This window comes from Muscardinus avellanarius (genome assembly GCF_963383645.1).
Source record: "Muscardinus avellanarius genome assembly, chromosome: 8".
Taxonomy (NCBI): Eukaryota; Metazoa; Chordata; class Mammalia; order Rodentia; family Gliridae; genus Muscardinus; species Muscardinus avellanarius.
Window position 1 is genome coordinate 108,587,928 of NC_137794.1, and position 6,429 is coordinate 108,594,356.

Sequence of the window (6,429 nt, forward strand, 5' to 3'; positions counted from 1 at the left end):
TTGGTACTGTATTATCAAACTCACTAACCACGCCCACCAGTGTCCGTTAGAAATGAGCTTCTCTGACTTGGTCCAGGGTGCTCCTTTATGCACCTCCGAGGGATGGGACCGCAGAGTCAAGTGGAAATGCCAGTGCCAGCCAAGGGTCCAGCTGTGCCGCAGCAGCCCCTAATGAAGGAGCGTCTCTCTGTACCGACCCATGGGACCTGCCCTGAAGGGCTGCCTAGTTACCGTGACCCACCTCGGGGAAGAGGACCGGTTCCCCCAGTGTGTTAGTCATCTTCCCACCATGGCAACAAAATACCGGGGATGACCAGCCTAAAAAGAGGAAAGTTTATTTTGTCTCCGAGGTTTTTGGGGTGTTTTTTTTTGCACTTCTGGGGGTGGAACCCAGGGGCATTCGACCTCAGAACTACACCCCCTGCCCTATTTTTTGTTCTTTATTTTGAAACCAGGTCTCACTGAGTTGCAAAGGCCTCACTAAGTAGCTGAGGCTGTCCACGAACCACGATCCTCCGGTATCAGCCTCCCGAATGCTGGGATTACAAGCGTGCGCCACCACGCCCGGCTTCTGTCTCAGAGTTTTGAAGGCTTCAGTCTATGGACTGTTGGCCCTGTTGCTGTGGGCCTGTGTTGAGACAGCACATCACGGCAGGAGTGCCTGGCAGAGAAAGCCAGATGCAAAAGAAAAAGAGAAGAAGTGGGATTCCCTTTGAAGGGACATCCCAGTGACCCAACTTCCTCCCCAGCTCCCACCACCTCCCACTAGCCCACAGGCTGAGAACCAAGGTCTCCAAGCTTTGGGGACACTCCAGCTCCACGCATAGCACCTGGGTGTCACCTTACTTTGGTGTGTGTGGCCCCACTGCGGGCTCCCCAGTGTCTCTTGCCTTTGCCGTCACTTCTTACCACCTCCTCCCACTTGCGTGTATAGTGATCCGTAGCCTCCTACACGCTCCCTCCCGCTCAGTGCTTCTGCTTTCTTTGCCCTAAGGATGGGATGTGGACCAGCAGGGTCGCCGTAAAGCCTGTGTGAAGCCAGCGATGAGATGGCTTGGTGCTATGGCAGGTTAGAAAAGTCAAACTCCACAGTCCCAGGAGAAAGGGTGTTAATGTGTGGCAGAGAATGTGGGTGCAGGACACCATGAAACGCACCCAAATCCTCTGAATCTGCCTCCCTGGTCTTTAATCAGGCGCTGACTGGTGACCTGCAGGTGGCCCTTGACCCATAACACATCGTCTCCTGGTAAGACCTGCCAACAAGCTGAATTCTCGAGCCTACTGTTCTTTTCTGAACATAAGAGGTTAAAAATATGTCCAGAAGCTAGGCACGGTGGCTCACGCTTGTAATCCCAGCATTTGGGAGGCTGAGACAGGAGGATCGCAGTTTGAGGACAGCCTCAGCTACTTAGTGAGGCCCTTCGCAACTCAATGAGACCCTGTTTGAAAATAAAGAATAAAAAATAGGGCTGGGGGTGTATCTCAGAGGTAGAATGCCCCTGGGTTCCATCCCCAGTACCACCAAAATATATGTGTGTGTGTATATATATATATATATATATATATATATATATATATATATGTATACACGTACATACACACATACATATACACATACATACACCCACACACACATGTACATGTCCAGGGCAAGGGTGTGTCTCAGTAGTACAGCATGTATTTATTATGTACAAGGCCCCGGGTTCAATCCCCAGCACAGAAAGAAAGGAAAGAAATAAGGAAGAAAGAAAGACAAAATGTCCATTGTCGAAATTCTGAAAAGCTTGGAATCATGAAGGCAAAAATTGAAAATAAAAACTACCTGTAATTCTGGCATCCAGAAATAGTTATTTCGATAAAGTGCTCATTTTTATAAGCAAACTTTAAAATTTATCATAAGCCTCTTCATGTCATTAATTTTTAAAAAATTTGAGCCATAGTGGCTGCCTGGGGCTCCATTTATTTCACCAACCCCTGACTGTTGAACATTTATGTGTCCCCACATTTTCACCATCATAAAAAATGCTGCAGTGAACATCCTAGAAGATAAATCTTTGCAACTATCTGTAAGTAATTCATTAAGATAAATTCCCAGGAGTAAAATTGATGTATCAAATGGGATGGCTGTTTTAAAGATAGCAAGACAGATGGCCAAGTTACACTGGAACTTCACATCTTGAACATTCCAACAGAAAGAACCTTGCTCCTTGAACCCCACTGGTGGGCGTCTTTTCCAAATTAGAGAAAGACAAAAGAAAGTTATTTTCATTTATTTGTCAGGAAACTTGAACTTTATTATATGTTTTAACCCTCTAGATTTCATCTTTTGTAAATGTTTTATGTATATCCTTTGTTGATTTTTTTCCACCAGAATATAAATCTTTATAAAAAGTGATTCTGAAGGCCTGGTACACTGGCACATGCCTGTCCTTCCAACAGATGAGGCTGAGGCAAGAGGTTCAGAAGTCTGAGGCCAGCCTGGGACGCTGTTTCAAAAGAAAAGAAGGCTGCTGCTGTACTTAGTGGTAGAATTCCCCTGGCTCAATTGCCAGTATGAGGGGAAAGAGTTGATCCTGTTTGAGTTATACTCTACAAGAACAAAAAGAAAACACAAAACCTCTGTTACTCTCTCCTTTCTTTTTTTTCTTTTCTTTTTTTTTTCTTTTCTCCCCCCCGCCTCAGTTTTGTGTTTCAGACCTCCATCTCTGTATCTGTGAAATGAACCATCCAATCAAATGGCCTCCTAACTCCAAAGGCCGATTCACAGAGCTCAGGTCTGATTTTTCTTTTTCCTGTGTGTGTGTGTGTGTGTGTGTGTGTGCGCGCGTGCGCGCGCGGGCATTCTACTTCTGAGCGCCACCCCCAACCCTTTTTATTTTTATTTTGAAACAAAGTCTCATGAAGTTGGGAGGCTGCTGCTAACCTGTTAGCATCCTGCCTCAGCCTCCTGAGTACTGGGATTACAGGCTACTCTGCAGGGGCCTCTGCTAAAGGCTCTGCCCATCTGCAGCCTGCTCCTTCCCTGCCATTAGCAAAGCTGCAGGAGAACTTGAATTTCAAATGTCTGCCCGGGTTGAGTTTTGCACTTGAATAATCAAGTTAGGTCTTCTAATCAGGCTCCCAGGTGTGAGTGGAAGCCATCCCTCCAGGGCCAAAGGCCTGAGTCCACACCAGGAACCTCCCCAGCTGGGCAAGGCCTAGGCGGGCAGGTCTAAGAAATATAGATGGGCCTACCTGTCCCGTTTATTGGCTGAGGGCTCACTGCCCATCACACGGCAGGTCTCAGTGTAGATTCTGTGATACGGAATAATTTACGTTTACAAAAGCCGGTTCCAGAATAATGAACGTCCTTCTCCCCCTATACCCAGACTCTCATCCAGACAGCCCCCCCCCCCACACACACACAGTGTGAACTGAAGGGTTTCCAGCACTAGGAGATGGGAATGCCAGTTTTTACTTTTTTTTTTATATGCATTTTCTTTTTCTTAAATTTATTTATTTATTTATTTATTTATTTATTTATTTATTTATTTTTGGAGTACTGGGGATGGAACCCAGAGGCATTCTACCTCCAAGCTCCAAGCCCTATTTTTTTGCTCTTTATTTTGAAACAAGGTCTCACTACATTGCAGAGGGCCTCACAAAGTATCTGAGGTTGGCTGTGAACGCAGTCCTCCTATCTCAACCTCCCAATGCTGGGTTTACAAGCGTGGCTGCCACGCCCAGCTGATTCTGCACTTTTCTGTAACAAGTGTGAAGTGAAGTTGAAGAAGTGACCCCACCTCTCTCTGTTCCCCTCTCTCCTCAGACACCAGCTCCATGTGACTGACCTGATCACACCCCGCAGCCGGCCTGTTGGTTGGCTTCTGCTGTAACCTTGCTGCGCACCCCACCACCACCATATCCTGATGTCCTGTCCACCTGGTGGCCCAGTGCCTGCACTTGAATGGAGTTTCTGGAGGATGGACTTTCTCTCCATAGCCATCTTGTGATATCGAGAACTAAAGTTATAACCTCTTAAAATGGGGGCAGAATTCACTGCCCTGCATTTGCAGACTGCATCTCCTGATGCCTGGGCCAGTACACAATCAAACACACCCTAGGCGTCGAACACTTGTGATCTGACACATGCGCTCCCCACACACGGCTGTGCGGTGCCTGCCCCCGCTTACTCCCAGGCATGGAAGGCCCTCTCTGGCTCCAGGCTCGGTGTTTTCTTGGGATAGGGGAACAGCTGTTTTGTTGGAACAGTTGGGGAGGGTGGAGTGGGTACGCGGAGAGAGGCGCCCACACAGGCGTGCAGTGCTGCCAACTGTTCTAAGTACTCAAACTGGACACACGTGGTCCATGAGTGGCTGCCTCAGACTCATAAGCTTCCGGTCACTTCGGCTGGACATGTGGGACTGTGCGTCTATCACTAAGGGTGGCCAGCTGTGGACCAGCCTAGGGCCCTGAAGTCCAGCCTGGCTGTTCACCAACCACAGACAAGTCCCCCGAAACAGGACCTCCCATCAGGGTTCCTCGGGGCAGGTAAAGGGGCTTGGCAGGCAATGCCCTTGTATATGCAAAGGGGCAGCTCCTGGCTTAGTGGGGGCAAGCTGCTCCTGGGGGGACAGCTGAGGGCAGCCTGGGAGGGGAGGGTCCTGGCCCAGGGCAGGCTGGAGCCTGGCTGCTCACCAAAGTGAAGGTGCACTCGTGTACATGCATTATTAAGATTCAGAACTGCTAACGGGAGTTGTGATAGCACACAGACATTTCAACTTCATAATGTTGTTGTTGTTGTATGTGTATGTGATACTGAGGATGGAACCCAGGGACATTCTACCTCCAACCTACACCCCCAGCCCAATTTTTTATTCTTTATTTTGAATCAGGGTCTCGCTAAATTGCTGAAGGCCTCACTAAGTAGCTGAGGCTGGCTGTGAACCTGCGATCCTCCTGTCTCAGCCTCCCAAGTGCTGGGATGACAGACGTGCACCACCTTGTCTGGATTATACTTCTTTAAATGTAAGAAAATGGGTTTCCTGTCTTATATGAAGATAAGTTGGGGTATAGGAAGGCTTTTGAGTCAGGAAGGCCTCATGCAAATTACTTCACCTTCCCTCTCCAGCTTTCTCACCTTTAAAATGGGGATTATAATACATCCGGGTCTCCTAATGGACAAGGGAGCGTTTGTGGGGTTCCCATGCTGGGATGTAGGTGTGCCTGAAACTGTGGGCTTTCTCTATGTTCTGTCCACTTCTCCTAGTACCCCTGAACCACAAGCAGGAGGACGGAGGGGCCTGAGGTCTACTGAGGTCGACACGGTGTGGCTGAACCCCTGCCAGCCCCTGGGGAGTGAGTGAGCGGAGAGCACAGCTGGTGCCGTGACTTGGATATCAGTGAGTGCCCCTCCCCAGCTTCATGTGCTGAAACCTAATCCCCACTGTGAGGCACTCACAGGGTGGCAGCCTAATCTAACTGTCTAACTGTGGTGTTTAGACAAAGGGCCTTTAGTGGAGATGAAAGTCCTCAGGCTAGAACCCCCATGGTTGTGTCCTAGTGGCTCTAATACAAAGGAGGAGAGACCAGAGGAGACCCACTCATGCATGCAGCTCACACTCCCTGTCTCTGGCACTGTGATGGCCTGTGCCACCTTGAGACTCTTCCAGCAAGGAAGTCATCACTAGGTACAGGCCCTTGACCCCAGACCTCCAGAATCATGGGCCAAAATAACCCCCTTTCTTTGTAAAGAGTCTGTCTCCAATATTTTGTTATAGGAACAACCAACTGACTAATATACTGGTCATGTAGGACTTATGTTTATTAAGAAATTGGGTATTATAGTTGGATATAAAATACCCTGTTGGAGCTGATATAATTGAGTCGGTAAGGGTTGTAATCCCAGCAGTGGTACGTCCATTGTAATGGATTTTCCTGGGTGGTACCCAGTGGGCCTGAAGGGTGTGGTTGGAGGAGGTGGGCCCTGGGGTGAGGCCTTGGAGATCATATGGTTCCTTTTCCTCCTGCTCTCTTGCTTCCAGCTTCTGTGATGTGAAGGGCGCAGCCCATGTGCTCTCCCTCTATCCACCTCCTGCTGCCATGGCTCTGAGATGTGGTCCCCAGCCTCACATGGACTGAACCTAAAGCTGTAAGAAAGTAAATCTTCTTTCCTCTAGTCACATGGTCAACCTTTTAGATTATAGCTGCAAGAATGCAGACCGGTACATAAGGCAATTGGTTAAATCGTTATAATCTTAACAAATGCATTTTAATTTATTTTTAATTGGTACATTGTAGTCATACATCTTAACTGGGTACAGATGGTGGAGGCACACATGCACACATCACTCATTTAGCCCTTCCCCAGTTCCCTCCCCATTTCCACCCCTCCCTCCTTCTCATGTTTGCCTTAGTGATTGACTTTGATATGTTGTGAATGTATATTAT